Genomic DNA, 18211 nt, shown 5'->3' with positions numbered 1-18211 from the left:
CTTTTTTAGTATACTTACGTAATTTCGTTGTTGTTTATTATTTTATTCTTCTGCCTAGTCATGCCGATCAATAGGCCCAAGGAGAGTTCAAGGACTTTATGCTTCATCAGATGTTTTTTCGAACGAAAACTTTGCTTATCCTTCTGATGAGCAAGCTTTCGTCTCACTTTGTTAGACTGTAGTAGCTCGTATGAAATCTACTGCTCCAAATTTGTTGTAAAAAAGTAATATTTTAAATGTAGTAGTTTAGATCTTGTGCAATTTTATTTTATTTATTTCTCTAAAAAGGATTAGAAAAAGGTCTCAAAAAGTATAACTTTAGATTTCGAACATTAGAATAAATTTTGAAAATACTACTTAACTTATGTTTATTTATTTTTATTTTTATATAAATTTATTGAGTATAGTAAAAGTTATATCTATCTGTATCTATATCTATATTATTATAAAAGCACAAATATAAATGTTGATTGACCAAAATATCCACTAAAAATTGATTTATTTATTTGCCTTTTTAAGTTAAAATTTTCTTTATCTAAAAAATTACTAATGAGTATAAATGTAATTTTTTATTAGGACTAAACAAAACATATTTCTATTAGGACTAAGTTTATTGTATGATACATATTATCCTATTAATACTAGAAACTTAACATTAAATTTATTTCAAGTAAATTATGAGTAGGGAATTTCTACACGGTTAATAATATTGGTCGATCAAAATATCCATTAAATATTGAACGACTTTTATATCCTTAAGGAGTAAATATTTAATAGTTATAACTTTAATTAATTTCAAAGTCCTACATTTTGCATAATAATAATAATCATTTAAAGAAAATAGTAAATGACAATTTTGCCTATTTTATAAAAGTAGTAAATGATAATTTTATCTATTATAGAATCTTTCAATAAAGACAATTTTCAATCAACAATTCAATGAGTTACAACCATCCGTCATTAACCGTTTTTCCTAAATTCAAGATGATTTCAGATCCAACTTCTAGATCCCGGGTCGGATCGAGGTAGGATGTCAATTTGAGTGTCGGATACCGACTCAGAAATCGAGGTAAGATTTTGAGGTGTCAGGTTGAATTCTGAGTTAGGTGTCAGGGTGGGGTTTCGTATTGGGTGTCGGAGTTGGGTTTCAGATCGAGAGTCGAGGTTGGCTCCTAGGTCAAGTATCAGAGTGGGTCCTTAATCGATCGTCGGGATCGAGTGTACGAATTAGATTTTGATTCGAAAGTCGAATCTCGTGGTCGGGTTCTGATTCTGAAGTCGGGTCCCTAATCTAAAATTTGAGTCGGGTCATATATCGGAAGTCGAGATCAGGTCCTAGATAAGATTCAGGGACAGATCCAAGGTCTGATGTTGGGGTTGAATTTCGACTCGAAAGTAGAGGTCGGTCTCGTGTCGGATGTTAGGGTCAGATAGGGTCAGATCCCGACTCAAAAGTTGGATGCAGGGTTGACTCTTAGGTTGGAAGTCAGGTTTCGATTCGAGATTTGAATTGGGTCCTAAGTTGGGAGTTGGTGCCGAAAGTGCGATATCGAAGCAGTACCGGGTGTCAGGTATCGAGATCAGATGTTGGGATCGAATTTTTAATCGGGTTCAGAGTCAAATATTGAGATCAGATCTCGAGTCAGAAGTCAAATATTGGGTCGAGTCTTGGAATAAGTGTTGGATCGAGAATGGGTCAAAATTTGATGTGAGATTAAAAATACATATTTTTAATCATTAATTGTCTCATATTTTAAACTCTCTCTTCAATTTCTCTACGCTTGCTGCCGCTCGTGTTCTGCGAAAAGCAACAACACCACGAGGTGCGAAATACTCAAGCGAGCAAACCCCAGTTAGCTCCTCTGAGATCTGCTCAGTCACGCACTGTCACGCGCCTCCAGAAGCTGCAGATCTGCGTTGCCACGTGCTTCACGCGCCGACGCGTGTGGCAGTTTCTGACCAGTTTTTGACTTCATTTTATTCTTCAATGTGGTCGCCTCTGCATTCCGAGGCTGACCATATATTTGTATTCAGTGTTTCCGGCGAGTGAACAGTGCTTCCAACAGTGAACAGTGTTTCCAGCAGCGAACAGGTTTATTTACTTGGAGTTGGTACCTCCAATAGCCCATTTCCTATATTTTAGCCTTATAAATTTTTCTTGCATCGCCTAATTAAGTACCTATCTCACTACTATTAGACTATTGCTAACTTGTGCTCTACTATTGATCGTTCGTTTATCTGAGAGTATCCTTTCAGTAGCGTATATCTGCTTTTCTAGATTTAGTGAGCGGTGGTAGACTAGGGTCTATTCTCAATTGGGATCGAGGGCCAGGGTTGGGGGGCTAAGGGGGATGAGAGAGACTTTAGATTGAGAGTAGGGTCTTGAAATATTGAGACTTTATCGGAAAAGTTCATAGAGTTAGTTAAGATTCTTAAGAAGAGGAAGATTAATATAGCTTGCGTCCAAGAGACTAAATGGGTAGGACATAAAGCTAAGAAGGTGGATGGGTACAAATTTTGGTTTTCGGACAAGTCGAGGTATAAAAATGGAGTAGGGATCTTAGTAGATAGCGAGCTTAGAGATCAGATGGTAGAGGTTAGAAGGATCAATGATAGGATGATGCCGATTAAGTTAGTCGTTGGAGGGCTCACCTTGAATATTGTTAGTGCCTACGCGCCGCAAGTGGGGTTGGACGTGGAGATAAAAAGGCACTTTTGGGAGGACTTGGACGAAGTGGTGGTCAGTATACCACCTACTGAGAAGCTATTCATAGGAGGAGATTTCAATGGGCACATTGGGTCTGTTTCAACGGGCTATGACGAGGTGCATGGAGGATTTGGCTTCGGGTGAAGGAATGATGGAGGAGCCTCACTCCTGGATTTCGCAAAAGCTTTTGGATTAATGGTGGCCAACTCGAGTTTCTCAAAGAAGGAGGAGCACTTGGTAACCTTTCGTAGCTCGAGGGCGGCGACACAAATAGACTTTTTGATCCTTAGAAAAGATGATAAAAGCCTTTGTAAGGACTGCAAGGTCATACCAAGTGAGAATCTTACGACCCAACATAAGCTATTAGTCATGGACTTGGAGATAAGAAGGAAGAAGAAGAAGAGGGTTGTGGATGACCGATCGAGGATTAGGTGTGGTCGTTTGACTCCGTCTAGTGCCCTAGATATGGTGGAGAAGCTGATGGCTATGATGGGGGCGTGGGATAGTAGGGGGGATGCGAACAGTATTTGGGATAGGACGGCCAGCTGCATTAGGAAAACAACTAGAGAGGTACTAGGGGTCTTACGAGGCCGCCATGGTGGGTACCGAGGGGATTGGTTATGGAATGGAGAAGTCCAGGGAAAGGTAGAAGCAAAGAAGCATGCATATGTAAAGTTGGTAGATAGATAAGATGATGAAGAGAAGTGAACGAACAGGGAAAAGTATAAGATAGTGAATAAGGAGGCGAAGATGGTAGTTTCGGCGGTTAAAAGGACAACCTTTGAACGCCTTTATGCAGAACTAGAGGATAGAGGTGGGGATAAGAAGCTATTTAAGCTTTCCAAGGCGAGAGAGAGGAAGGCATGCTACTTGGATCAAGTGAAGTACATCAAGGAAGAGGATGGTCAAGTGCTGGTACAGGAATCCCGCATTAGACAGAGATGACAGTCATACTTTCACGAACTCTTGAATGAAGGAGGGGACAGAGACTTTGTGTTGGGAGACTTGGAGCACTTGGATAGGCTTCACGACTTTGGGTATTGTAGGAGAATAAAGGTTGAAGAGGTTAAGGGAGTTGTTCGTAGGATGTGTAGGGGAAGAGCGATCGGACCTGACGAGATCCCTAGGGAATATTAGAAGAATGCAGGTAGGGTAGGATTGGAGTGGTTGACTGCGTTGTTTAATGTCATTTTCAAGACATCAAAGATGCCGGAAGAATGGAGGTGTATTACAACCATTCCCGTGTACAAGAACAAGGGAGACATTCAAAGCTGCAACAACTATAGAGGTATCAAGCTACTAAGTCACACTATGAAAGTGTGGGAAACGATGATGGAAATGAGGGTGAGGAGAAGTGTGTCTATTTCAAATAACCAGTTTGGATTCATGCCAGGGCGCTCGACTACATAATCCATTCGTATTGTAAGGAGATTGCTGGAGAAGTATAGGAAGTGAAAGAGGGACTTACACATGATATTCATTGACCTAGAAAAGGCCTATGACAAAGTGCCAAGAGAGGTCCTATGGAGATGCTTGGAGGCAAAATGTATACCTGTGGCGTACATTAGAGTGATTAAAGACATGTATGATGGAGCTAAGACCAGGGTAAGGACGGTAGGAGGGGACTCGAAACACTTTCCTATTACAATGGGGTTGCATCAGGGATCAACTCTTAGCCCGTTTCTATTCGCCCTGTGATGGATCAATTGACAAGACAAATACAAGGTGAGGTGCCTTGGTGTATGTTGTTCGCGGATGATATAGTCCTGATTGACGAGACTTGCAATGAAGTTAACGATAAACTGGAGGAATGGAGACAGACGTTAGAGTCTAAAGGATTTAAATTGAGTAGGACCAAGACAGAATACTTGGAGTTCAGGTTCAGTGGCCTGCCGCATGAGGCTGACGGGGAAGTGAGGCTTGGTACCCAGGCCTTTCAAAAGAAAAGAAGCTTCAAGTATCTTGGGTCTATTATACAGGAAGATGGGGATATCGACGATGATGTTTCACACCGTATTGGTGCAGGGTGGATGAAATGGAGGCTCGCCTCCAAGGTGTTGTGTGACAAGAAAGTTTCACCAAAACTCAAAGGCAAGTTCTACAAAGTGGTGGTTAGACCGACTCTATTGTAAGGGGCAGAGTGTTGGCCAATCAAGAAACTTCATGTTCAGAAGATGAAAGTCGCGGAAATACGATTGCTGCGGTGGATGTGTAGGCACACTAGGATGGATAGAATTAGAAATAAAGATATCTGAGACAAGGTGGGAGTGTCATCGATGGAGGACAAGATGCGGAAAGCGAGACTGAGATGGTTTGGGCATGTGAAGAGGAGAGACACAAATGCTCCAGTGCGGAGGTACGAGAGGTTGGCTATAGACGGGTTCAGGAGGGGCAAAGGAAGGTCGGAGAAGTATTGGAAAGAGGTGATTAGACATGATATGACATAGTTGCATCTCATCGAGGATATGACCATAGATAGGAGGTGTAGAGGACTCAGACTAAGATAGTAGGCTAGGTAGCTTATCTTTTCTCCATAGTAGTCGTAGTTTTGCTCATTTGTTTGTTAACATTTGATTTCTACATTTGATTACTGCTTATATCTGTTGGTCTAGTTTACTTTGGGTATCCTATTTATCTATAGTAGTTAATGCTCCTTCCTTTTTGGTCTTTCCTACCCTAACTTTCTTGCTCTCATTATTCATATTTTTATATTGTTTTCGATATGCTTGGCTCTACTAACCTATGTCTTGTTTTCCTTGTTTTTCCTCTCTTGTTCTTCTCTCTTAAGCCGAGGGCCTTTCGGAAACAACCGCCCTACCTTTCAAGATTGGGGTTAGGTCTGCGTACACTCTACCCTCCCCAGACCCCACATGGTGAGATTATACTGGGCTTGTTGTTGTTGTTGAGCATAAATTTTATGAATTGTACATAATTGGGCATTTTTTTTGTAGGATTAATCTGATGCAAAAATGAAGAAATTTGAAGCTAAAACAAATTTAAAATGAAAGATTATAGAAGAAAAATCAAGTAGACACCTTAATGAATTAAATTGAATATTCATATGTATCTAACCTTATTATCCGAAAGGAATTGAGAAACAAGGAAGAGCTTCCACATGGCACTTGCTGAAGAACCTTTGACGCAGTAATTTTTCAAGTGATCCGCAAAAATGGAGAATTCAATTCCTTTGGGTTTGTAATTTCCTAATTTATTTTGAACTTAAACTATTTTATTTAGGATTTTCTATATTTATAAGTAGTTCATAAAAAACAATTATTTCACAATTAACACACAACTCACAATTAACTTTTAATCTAGGACTTAGATTATTATAGTTTGAAAATTTTGGAAGAATCATCATGAAGACCGGAGAAAATTGATTTATTCTTTTCTTCTCTATCTTTTGTAAATTTTCTTTAAGATTTTGAATTTATTATATTCAATTTATAAGTTCATAATTAAGATTTTGTCTATAATTTCTAAATTGTGATTTTCAAATTACGAGTAGCTAAATTCATTACTAGGGTTGTGGGAATCATGACGACTTAACTAAAATAGGCAAAAATAGAATTGATATTCATGATTTGTTTTTACATGTATTGTCATTTCTTCATTCAAAAGTCTTTTTTAGTGAGTGCACACATTAAGAACTTGCCGGTATTCATTGCTTGCCTAGGACAGAGGTAGTGATTAGGAAAAGACTATCACAACAGTAATTCGGAGAGTCAGGCTTCGAAAGAAGGGATAAACTTCGTCTAAGTTACTTGAGACCGGGAGGTGATAGTACTCTGTGATCTAGAGCGAGACTTAGTAAAACATACATTCTGAGATCGGAAGGAGATAAATGAGATACGTCTAAGAAAGACCGGGAGGTGAATTAGATGTTACATAACTCACTAAATTTTGCATGCAATACATTGAACGATATCATGAATACGAGTCATTTATTAAGTTATATGTTATGGGGATCATAATTCTAGCCTAGTCTTCATACTGTTTACAAACTAAATCTTGTTTACTTGTCAAAATATAGTTAATTGTTCTTCAATCTAAATCAAAACCCCCACTTTTATTTTATGCACTTTTATTTTCGGGAAGTAGAAACTACAATTCAAAAGTGATTGCTAATAGACATGTTTCAACCTATTCCCTGTGGGATCGACTCCGACTCTTAGTTGGGTAAATATATTGCTAACGATCGTATATATTTCTTTCGAGAGGTATACTTGAACGTTATAAAAAATGATGCCATTGCCGGGGAATATGGTTTAGAAATTGTCTTTAGTATTTTAGTTTTTCTTGTAGTCATATTTCTTTTTTTAATAACAATATATTTTTCTTTATTATTATTATTTATTATTATTTATTATTATTATTATTATTATTATTATTTTATTTTATTTTATTTATTCTTCTTGAGATGACATCTGAAAAAGTGTGGAGTGATAAGTATTTTTGTAATTCTTGTACTTTTGATAGTCTGGATCCTTGCAGGAAATTATTAGATCTATTGAAGGTCTACATGAGAGCATGAAACGTGTGCTGATAAATCTTATAGAAAGAAGAGTTTATCACATTCATGAGGTTGAGATGTTTTCCTTGAATATTCACAATTTTAATATTGAGTTGGGTGTAAAGGTTGATGCGTTTGACGCCTAACAATTTAGTTATAAATTGTGTGAGGAAGAAAAGATACTTATAGGCCAACTTGAGGAGCTAAAATTGGAGGGCCAATTACTTGATCATACTTCTATTGATGTTGTCATTGTTGAGAAAAGTTCACTAGAGTTATGTAAGGAAGTAGATAATATTATTTTTTGTGTGTAAATATGAGGGTGTAAATAATAATACAATTCACGAGTTAGGATGTATTAGACCTCATTCCAATCATTTTTCTACATTATATTTAGATGATGAGATATTAATCAAACCATCCGAGCATATGGAAGAATGTAAGGAGGAAAAATATGTCTATATTCTTGAATTTGTTAGGCCAAAGTCAAAAATTTACATTCCTCATTTAAAGACCAAAAATTACAACATACAATTTTTATTGTTTGATTTATTTATTTTTATACCACCACCCTTTGAGCATAGTAGAAAATTAGAAAAAAAGTTAGGGGTGCAATTCATAAGTTCAAAGTGGAAGGTAATCCAACTAATAGTGTAGCTTCTTATTTTTAAAAAAAATTATATTTTTTAGTGTCACTTTATTTTTTGTGCTTTTGCAGATATAGGAAAAGTCTGAGTACCCAAATTTGGAGCTAAGGAACACATTTTGAGCTTAAGTGTGGGGTGTGCGTGATCCTTGATTAAAATTGATAAAATATGTTGCTAGCTAGGCTCTAAAGGGCCTCAGGGAGTATTTCTTACCCTTCTGTTTCATCTCCTTTCTATAAATTGCTTTGGGGATAAAGCATGATTTTAAGTATGGGTGAAATATCCTCCAATATTTTAAGGGTGAAGTATGTTATAGGATTTTATTTATTTATTTATTTATTTTTAGTTGATTCTTTTTTTAAAAAAAATAGTCCAAAACTACAAAAAGATTTTTCTTTTATTATTTAGGTTCAAATAGTTTTTGAAGGTTTTTAGATTTTTTTTAGCATACTTTCCCTACTCTTGATTTTTCTTTTCAGTTCTTTTCCGAAGGGGTCCCTTTGAATCGAGTATCTTTTCTTTTTTTAGATTTGGAATTTTCTTTTTATTTATTTTATTTTGAAGAGAAAAGAGAATACTTTTTTGACTTGTTTGATACTAGCAATTTATGCTTGAGTTGAGTGGTACTTTTCTACTGAGTGCTTGAGAATAAAATTTACAATAGACATTTTGACACCTAAGCTCATGGTTGACGCTATATATAACTTATTTTTATTTTATAGGTTGTAATAACCCTATCTATCTTAGAAGTAAAATGACCCATCTTGATTGAAAAGTGTGTCATATGTGGTGAGAATTTGCATATATTCCATGTTTTGCATCTTGGTCTAGAATTTGATGTGAGACTAAAAACACATATTTTTAATCAATTATTGCCTCACATTTAATATTTTTTATTTGTTTTTTTAGCATAAATTTTATGAATTGTATTAAATTGGATATTTTTTGTAGGATTAATCTGATGCAAAAATAAAGAAATTTGAAGCTAAAATAAATTAAAAATAAAAAATTATAAAAAAATATCAAACAGACAGCTTAATAGATTAAATTGAATATTAAATTAATATTCATATATAACTAACCTTATTATCGGAAAGAAATTGAGAAACAAGGAAGAGCTGCCACATGGCACTTGCTGAAGAACCTTTAACGCAACAATTTTTCCAGTGATCCGCTAAAACGGAGAATCCAATTCGTTTTGGATTTTTGATTTCCCAATTTGTTTTGGACTTATTTATTTTATTTAGGAGTTTCTATATCTATAAATAATTCATAAAAAATAATTCTTTCACAACTAACACACAACTCATAATTAACTTTTAATTTAGGACTTAAATTTTTATAGCTTGGAAATTTTAGAAGAACCATCGTGAAGAACGGAGAAAATTGATTTATTCTTTTCTTCTCTATATTTTGTAAATTTTCTTCAAGATTTTGAATTTATTTTATTCAATTTGTAAGTTTATAATTATTGTCTATAATTTCTAAATTGTGATTTTCAAATTACGAGTAGCTAAATTCATTACTAGGGTTGTGGGAATCATGACGACTTAACTAAAATAGGCAAAATAGGATTGATATTCATGATTTGTTTTTACATATATTGTGATTTCTTCATTCAAAAGTCTTTTTTAGTGAGTGCACACATTAAGAACTTGCCGGTATTCATTGCTTGCCTGGGAAAGAGGTAGTGATTAGGAAAAGACTATCACAACAGTAATTCGGAGAGTCAGGCTTCGAAAGAAGGGATAAACTTCGTCTAAGTTACTTGAGACCGGGAGGTGATAGTACTCTGTGATCTAGAGCGAGGCTTAGTAAAACATACATTCTGAGATCGGAAGGAGATAAATGAGATACGTCTAAGAAAGACCGGGAGGTGAATTAGATGTTACATAACTCACTAGATTTTGCATGCAATACACTGAACGATATCATGAATACGAGTCATCTATTAAGTTATATGTTATGGGGATCATAATTCTAGCCTAGTCTTCATACTGTTTACAAACTAAATCTTGTTTACTTGTCAAAATATAGTTAATTGTTCTTCAATCAAAACCCAAACCCCAACTTTTATTTTATGCACTTTTACTTACGGGAAGTAGAAATGACAACTCAAAAGTGATTGCTAATAGACATGTTTCAACCTATTCCTTGTGGGATCGACCCCGACTCTTAGTTGGGTAAATATATTGCTAACGATCGTATATATTTCTTTCGAGAGGTATAATTAAACGTTATTAGAAGTCAGCGTCAAGTCTTGGTTCGGAATTAGAGTCCCGATTCAAGCGTCAGGTGTCGAGGTCGGATGTCGGAGTCTACTTTCGAGTCGGGTGTCTGAATGAGACTCTGGATTGGTCATCAGAGTTCTTTTTTGTATGAAAATTGATAGGGAATAACGTGCAAAGCACGTTCATAGACACTAGTGGTATAATAAAGTTGTGTGTATTATGATGCTATAATCATTTACAATTTATTGGATATAAATTCATAAAATAATTTGAATTATATTTATCTAAAATTATTAGTCTAAATAAATATTATGGAAAATATAATATAATTAGATAAATTATTTAAGTTCAAGAAATGTAAATTTAATTAAAAGAAAAACTACCTTATTAGACATACATCTGTACCATATATACTAACTTTACATATACTTTCAAATAATTATGTATCTTACCACTAATTAAGAGTTTTCTACCATATATTGAGGAAGATACACTTGGATACACGTATTTTTGCTACAAGATACTAAAAGGAGGGAGGGAGGCGAGCGACATGGGGAGGGAGGTGAGCGAGATGGAGATGGAGGCGAGCAAGATAGTCATGTATCCCAAATATATGTGAATCACACTAGATACACACTAGATACATGTATCTGTATGTACCTGGTGTAACTCACTTGTATCTATGATATCAGATACATGGGAGAGTAGAGAGCGAGATGGGAGGGAGGTGAACGAGATTTGTTTATGTATCACAGATACATGCAAATCCACTTGGATAAAGTGTATCTAGAACAAATTACACCTAATTTTGACATCATGTAATCCAAGATACATGTATTTAGATGCACCAAAATCTAGTAAGATTCATAATATTGCAAAATAGTGTGTATCTAAGTACTTAGCTCCTAAACTGGTGGGATAGTTCCCTTAAGTAAAGTTCAATTTCATTGGACTAGATCAATAATTTGGGCTACAAATGATGAACCCACTTCGCTAAGCCCAATAGTCATCTCATTTTAGAGGCCCAGTTTGGTACCATGTATCAAATGACATGGCATGCTAAGTCAAATGAAGAATCCAATAGGATCATACCATATGTCAAAATAACATGACATAACATGATTAGCCGAATCAAAGACCGAAACGCATAAGAACTCTTGAATGGAAAAGAGATGTGATAATAATATGTCACATGTGTATAAAAGACATGTTACGACCAATTAAATATCAGTATAACACTTAAATTTGATTGGTCGAAATAAATCTATCCTCATCACAACTCCTCCACATGTCACTTAAATCTGGTTGGCCCAATGGAAGCTTGTCCTCGTCACAACTCTTCCATTCTACAATTATAAATAAGGGTCCTCATAATTCAGAAAATCTACCAGAATTCTAACAAGAAGTCAAAGAGAGATCGTGAATCATACACAACAAATTTCTTTACATCTATAAGTTCAAAATATAACTAAATCAAGACCCCCAGGTTTAAGAATAAACTCAAAATCCCTTGAATTTAAGTACAAGTCAAAATCAAATTCATGAAATTCAAGATCAAACTCAAAGGCTCTTAAATCCAAGTACAAGTCAAGAATAAGTTTACCTAATTCAAAATCAAGGTCAAAGCCACATGAATTTATATTCCTAAAAAATATCTGAGTATTCATAGAGATCTTTTTTACCCTTCCCGATTAGCTCCCATCTTTTTGCTTTCTTGGTGACTTAGACTCACAATTTTATGGTTGGAAGTGAGGGATGCATATCATCTGGGCAACTCCCTTTTGTCGAATTCATAGAGATTGTAAAATTACATGTGAAATAAATACTACAATTGTTGTAATATTTCTCAGTCTTGATTATTATTTTCTTGAAGTAATTTTTATTGTCTACAAATTCTACCATGTCCGGTGGGACAATCTCTACCTCTCATCTCAACTTTTCAATCATCAAAGAACATCAAAATAACTTCTAAGATGTTCAATTCCTAATGTACTTCCTCTAAGTCTATGGACTCCCTGTTCTCTACTGAAGTGAAAAGGATCCTCGGTATAGAGATTACAAGGAGAAAGACCACCATGATGGGGAAATATAAACTTCAAGTGTCTCTCACATCAACTCATGCTTTTGGATCTTCAACCCAATAGGAGAAAGATCCTCTACAAATGCTTTTTAGAAGGAGGAAGGAGTGTTGTTGAGAAAATCATGAGGACTCTAGCTCTACTTGAGAGACCACAAAGAAAGAATATAATTCAACCAATAGATTCTCTCCACGTACATCGCGTGATGTGAGCCCTTTAAAGATCAATTTACGCAAAAACCCTTGCTACTCTCCAACATCCCCAACAATCATACAACTGATAGTAACTGATGCTTCATCCATGAAGGAACAACTTGGAAACCTAGAGAAGATGGTTGAAGGATTGACCTAGAATATGCACAATTAAGAGTCTCAGATCGATAAGTTTATAGACAAGATGGATGGCTTAATGGATGGAGAATCTAGCCATGAGCCTAGAAAGGGTATAGAAGTTCAAGAGACTAAACATCTTGTGAAGAACGCACTGCCTGCCAAGGAGATGCTAGTATCTTTTGAAGGGATGATCCCACCTGATCAATTGAAAGAGTTAATCGAAGGGACCATCAAAGACAAGTATGAAGTCTTTGCCAAGTCTTCCCTTGTGTATGTCAAGTTGTATACTACAAGGACTGATAGCTTCAAGATGCCTGCCGGTTAACAACCCCCTAAATTCAATAGTTTGAGGCCAAAAAAAATCCAAAGCAACATGTTCAACTTTTTGGAGACATGTAATAATGCTGGGACCTATGAAGACTATCTTGTCAAGTAGTTCATTCACTCCTTAAAAGAAAATGCTTTTAATTGGTACACAAATCTTGAACCTAATTCAATCAATAGCTAGGAGTAACTAGAGCATGGGTTTCTTAATCACTTCTATAGCATAAGGCATACGATGAGCATGATATAACTCACAAATACTCCCCGAAGGAAGAATGAACCAGTTATCGACTTCATCAATCAGTGGAGAAACGCAAGCCTAAACTACAAAGATGGGCTCAATGAAGCTTTTGCAATAGAAATGTGTATCCTAGAAATGCACTGGAATCTTCTCTACATATTACATGGAATTAAGCCAAAGTCCTTCGAAGATCTAACTACTCGTGCTCACGATATAGAGTTGAGCACGTCTTTTGTTGAAAAAGGTTTGATGCCTATTTATGATCCTCGCAAAGGAAAAGACAGGCAGGAACCCAGAGATGGAGAAAATTTGTACCGATGGGTGACAACAAAGAATTCATGAACATCAATGTGTTGCCTATAAAGTTTACTGTGAAGGTAATAAAAGAAGCAAAGATACACATGTGGATCATTTTTATTGGCCTTTGATTTGGCTAGCCATGCCAGGTCAGTTTGACACGTGACATGATTCTATTGGATTCTTCATTTGACTTGACATGCCATATCATTTACACATGATACCAAACTAGGCCTCTAGGATGTGATGACATATTGGGCTCAGCAAAGTGGGCTCATCCTTTGTAACCCAAATTAATGGATTAATCCAATAAAATTGAAATTTAATTAAATCTATATTTATTAGATATAAAAAATTAATTCAATTATATTATTGCACAATATTTATTTGGACTAATATATCTTGAATTTAAAATAATTTGAATCATTTTATGAATTTATATTCAATAAATATTAAATGATTACACCTTACTTCAAGTCTTGTCGAGATATTTTTTGAAAATTAGGCTTGAAGTATTAATTAAACGATAATTGTATGTCATGTATCTTAAAGTTTACGATGGATACATTTAATTAATTTATTATAAATACCCTTTTCCCTACACTTTTTATTCTAGGAGATGAAGATTTGTCAAGACTCTTGAATAATCTTCATCAGAATCCTCAATATTATGGTTTTTATATGGAGAAGAAAGGTCCCCAGATCAATCACCTTTGTTTTGCAGATGATGTAATTATCTTCTCTTTTGGGAGGAAAGTTACATTGAATCTTATCATGAAGACTTTGGATGCCTATGAAAAGGTATCTGGACAACTTATCAATATAGATAAGAGTCATTTAATGGTTCCATCCAACGCATTTAAGTCAACAATTTTTAGATCAAGCAGATCACTGGTTTCAACCAAAAGAATAGTCCAATTATATACCTTGGATTCCCTTCGTATATTAGTAGACAAAGAGTTATCTACTACTCTTATTTAATTACTAAAGTGGTTTCTAGGATCATTGAATGGCAAGCTAAAATATTGACTTTTAGGGGAAGAGCTACTCTTGTTAAGCATCTGATACAACCTCTCCCTATTCACCTCCTCTCTGCTATGTCTCCTCCTACAACTACTATCAAGCAAATCCAATTCATCACTGCTAATTTTTTTGGGGGTTGGAAAAATGATTAAAGAAAGTATCACTGGTCATCCTGGAAGAACCTAAGCTATCCATTTGAGGAAGGAGGGATAGGATTAAGACAGATTGCTGATGTGACTCTTTCTTTCCAATACAAATAGTGGTGCATTTTCAGAACTAGAAGTACCTTATAGGGTGAATTCTTAAAAGTAAAGTACTATAAGAGATCCAATCCTATCACTAAAAAAAATGGCATACTGGTCAATGTTTGGTGTGGAAGCAGTTGATGAAAAATAAGCAAAAGATTGAACCTTTCATCCAATGGAATATTCACTCTAGCTCTTGTTTGTTTTGGTGGAACAATTGGTTGGGAACTGGTCCCCTAGCCAATTTCAGAACTGAAAGCTATAGATTAAACAACACCAAAGTGTCATCTTTTCTCATAGATAGCCAATGGGATGTGGACAAGATCACTCAGATGGTCCCTTCACAGTTTGTCTCTACCATTCATATTCAGAATCAACCTCAAAATTCTAATACACCAATCTGGAAATCAAATTGTAATGTAGAGTTTAGCTGCTCTTCTGCTTGTAACTTGATAAGGGATAAAAGGAAAAGGACCATTATCAATTCATATGCCTGGCATAAATGCATTCCCTTTAAGTGCTCCTTTCACCCGTAGAGAACACTTAGAGGAAATCTCCCCACAAATAAAAAACTTATCACCTTTGGGCACAATCCAGTTGAGTGTTATTGTTGTTATAGACCTGGACTGGATAACATAAAGCATATCTTTACTACTGGACATTTTTCTAAGCATGTGTGGAGTGTTTTTTTAGATTCTTTTTGTATTGCTAAAGAATATACTCCTTTCAGAAATCTAATAATGAGATAGTGGTCTGCAAAGTACAAAAATCAAGCTCAAAAGCTTGTCCTTATATTTATATGTTGGAACTTATGGAAGAATAGGTGTGCTTGCAAGTATGAGGGAAAAAGTCCAATCTTGCCAGAGTCAAGTATTCAGTCTATAAGGACACTCTTAATCTTCTTAACACTGTTTTCCTTACATTAAGTGGCCTAGTAGTTGGAAGGACCTGATCCTTATGTTGGATAAATGTACTCATGAGATGAAGGTGATTATTGTTTATTGGACTAAACCACCAGATAACATGGTGAAATTGAATTTGAATGAAAGTGCTCTAGAAAATCTAGGCAAAATAGGAGCCGGGGGATCCTCAGAAGAGGTGATCTAATCTTTACTTATGCAGTACCTATGGAGGATGGAACTAACAATCAGGCAGAAATGGAGGCTGCAATCTTTGGGTTTTGCTGGTGTTTAAACTTAGGCTACAAGATGGTAATCGTGGAGGTGGATTCAGAATTGTTAATCAGGTGGGTAAAACAGCTTGCTAAACCTTCTTGATCAGTCAGTCAGCATGTTGATAAACTCAACAATATCCTCAGACAGTTCCAAGTATTCAAGTGTAACCACATCTATAGAGAAACATACTTCATAGCTGATTTCTTGTCCAAGCATAGTCGTAAGTGTAGTGTTCCTGATTTGTACTTCACAGAACAACTCCCTCGAGAAGCAAAAGATTACTTTGAATTAGACAAAATAGGACTTGCAAATTTCAGAAGAAGAAGACTTAAGAATCAAGAAACCACCATAAACTCTCTCTTTTTATTGTCTTGATGCTGCTAATGATTTTTCTATTTGGATATCTCTATCTATTTGTTATAGCTTCTTTGAAGAATTTGTAGTTAGTAGTAGTTAGGACTATTTTGTAAAGGGAGAGTCTCCCTTGTTTATTGCTTTCCTAGATTCTTTGTATCAAGAGGAGTCCTCTCATAGGTGCATAGATTTTTAGGTTGCATTTTTAGTAATATTGGGGATGAGTTGGCCGGTCTTAGTAGGTTGGCTGACTTATGAACCACCATAGAGTCGGAGGTAAGGTTTTATGGCCCCTTCCTTGAATTTTCTTTTTAATTTATTTTAAGGCTTGAGGGTGTGTGACTCAATCCCTGACCTCCACGGGGATCCTTCAGTTAGGTCCCTTTAATAATAAAAAAAAGACCTCACTTTATTTGATTCACTTAACCATATTGCTGCCACTTTCCACTAGCCTTTCCCAATTAAAATAGGAAAAGAACAAGAAATAGATACTTGGTCTGTAACAACGAATAGACCAATTGGAACATGAAAAAAACAAATTTCCACTAGATTTCAAATTTTTGTATTATTTCAGAGTCCTAGTCAGAAATGAATTATAGTCATTCTAGGAGAAGGATTCCTGTCACCGCCACTTAGCATCTATAAGTAGATGTTTGTCTTCTTTTTTTTCATTTTCAACATTAGAAATTCTTGAGCTCGTTTCTACGAACATTCCTTGAGTTCGATGTGCAAGCATCAAAGTGCTAGGTATACATATTTTCGTGTGTGTTTTGTCTTATTCCTTTCCTTTTGTATTTTTTTAATAGACCAACAGATGCAATATTTATATTTTGTGGAGGCTACTGGAGAGCTTTATCGTACACGAAAATTTAATTTTGAGGTGTGAAGAGATGGATACTTATTCCCACATTAAAGAAGGTAAATTTAAAGGTAGTATTATGGAGCAAAGGAATGGGTACTTACTTCCGTCCTAAGAAAGGTAAATTTCAAGGTAATCTTAGGGTGTAATGATATGGATACTCATCCCCACCCTAAGAAAGATTAATTTAAAGGTAATCTTACGTCACAAAGGGATGTATACTCATCCCTGCCTTAAGAAAGATAAATTTAAAGTAATTTTATGGTGCAAAGGGATGGGTACTTATCTCCGCATTAAGAAAGGTAAATTTACAAGTATTCTAATGGCACAAAGGGATGGATACTCATCCCCATCCTATGAAAGGTATTTAAAAGTAATCTTATGGTGCAAAGGGATGAATACCCATCCCCGTCCCCTTCCTAAGAAAGGTAAATTTAAAGGTGATCTTATGGCACAAAGGGGTGGGTACTTGTCCTCATCTTAAGAATGACAAAAAGTTCACTTGACAAGATTTTTTTATTTTTATTTTTTTGCTTATTATTATGCCCAAGTTTTGTCCCTAATGACTTCTTCTATCCTTTGTAGTTTGAAGGAAGGTGATTTTTAGACAATTCACCTCCCCTCCATCAAACTTAGGCATCTTGTAGTTGAAACTGAAGATGTGATGGAGCTAACTAGACTTTTGACTCATACTCCACTAGCATGTTAGTATGCAAGTTTGTGGCTTTCTTTGTGGCATCCATCAGGGAAACTATTTGTTTCTCTATGCGGTTTACATACTCTTGGAGAATTACCAATGTGGGGTATTTTTTATGAAGAAATGGTGCCTAGGCCAGGGAACTTAGAAGATTAGATGAAAAAAGGGAAAAATACATTTCTCAAACTTGTGAATATTTGATTGTGCCTTTCATTCTTTTTGGGATGCTAACCAAGAAATATTTTTTAGCAAGTGAATAAAATTTTGGTGCAAGAAACCTTTAAGATACAGACTTGCTCTATTGAGACATGAAAATAAATCTGCTCGCCCTGAATTGACACATAACCCTAGCGGGGCTTATTGATACAACAAGATGGTCATATTCTAAAATCCCTAATCTTGAGGTGAAATATGATAAAAGAGATGACACATATCTGTCAACTCTTTTATCTTGTTGGTGTTGCACTTTTGTTCTACCCAATAGAAAG

This window comes from Solanum dulcamara, chromosome 3 (genome assembly GCF_947179165.1).
Source record: "Solanum dulcamara chromosome 3, daSolDulc1.2, whole genome shotgun sequence".
NCBI lineage: Eukaryota > Viridiplantae > Streptophyta > Magnoliopsida > Solanales > Solanaceae > Solanum > Solanum dulcamara.
Note: the sequence above shows the minus strand (reverse complement) of the source record.